The sequence below is a fragment of the Condylura cristata genome, unplaced genomic scaffold (assembly GCF_000260355.1).
Source record: "Condylura cristata isolate star-nosed mole 26May11 unplaced genomic scaffold, ConCri1.0 scaffold00012, whole genome shotgun sequence".
NCBI lineage: Eukaryota > Metazoa > Chordata > Mammalia > Eulipotyphla > Talpidae > Condylura > Condylura cristata.
Window position 1 is genome coordinate 55,835,164 of NW_004567113.1, and position 693 is coordinate 55,835,856.

At 71.6% G+C, this 693-nt stretch overlaps 1 protein-coding gene across 1 annotated transcript in view; it reads right to left on the reverse strand.

The window, feature by feature from the left end:
- Nucleotides 1-693, reverse strand: part of JAKMIP1 (janus kinase and microtubule interacting protein 1) — a 59,362-nt gene that overhangs the window by 11,579 nt on the left and 47,090 nt on the right. The gene's annotated exons all lie outside the window — the stretch shown is intronic.

Here is a 693-nt window from a genome sequence, read left to right on the forward strand (position 1 = left end):
AGAGCACACCTGGCCCCTTCCGCCCTGCCAGCAGAGCACACCTGGCCCCTTCCGCCCTGCCAGCAGAGCACACCTGGCCCCTCCGGCCCCTCCGCCTGTGGCTTGCACCTGCATCTCTGCAGGCCAAGCCCTGCTGTGGGGTGCACGAGCCCCGGGCCCTAAGCCTGCCTCTTCCCTCGGGCACCCTGGAGCCAGCAGGGCCTGGCGCACAGCCAGTGAGGACTGGGGTGAATGAGCAGAGAATGAAGGGAGCCTCTTCCTCCCCTGGCTCGCCCGGGCACCCTCCGCCTGCCTGGTCGAGGGGCAGCCACGCCGCAGGCCCCACGAGGCTGGGCCTGCGAGGACAGAGACAGAGCGGAGCTGGGCCAGCTTCCCACGGGGTGACCTCGCAGCTGCTCCAAGGAGAGACGAATCTGCTCCCCTGACCTAAGCCAGGCCGTGATGCTTTGCCCGGGGTGTGTGCGGGGACAAGCAGAGTCTGACGTGTGCGCACCCCGCCCCCTGCCTTGAGCGGGCAGGCCCGAGCGGCAGGCGAGTGCCCGACAGGACAGGGCTGCCCTCCCCCCACTAGTCCCCTGGGCCGGCCGGGCAGACTCCAGCGTGGCCCCAGGAGCCCAGCCCGCCCGCCGACCAGCGGCTGTAAGCGAGGGCAGCGTGCTGGCTGAGCACGGAGGCCGCGGGGTGGCAGCAGCC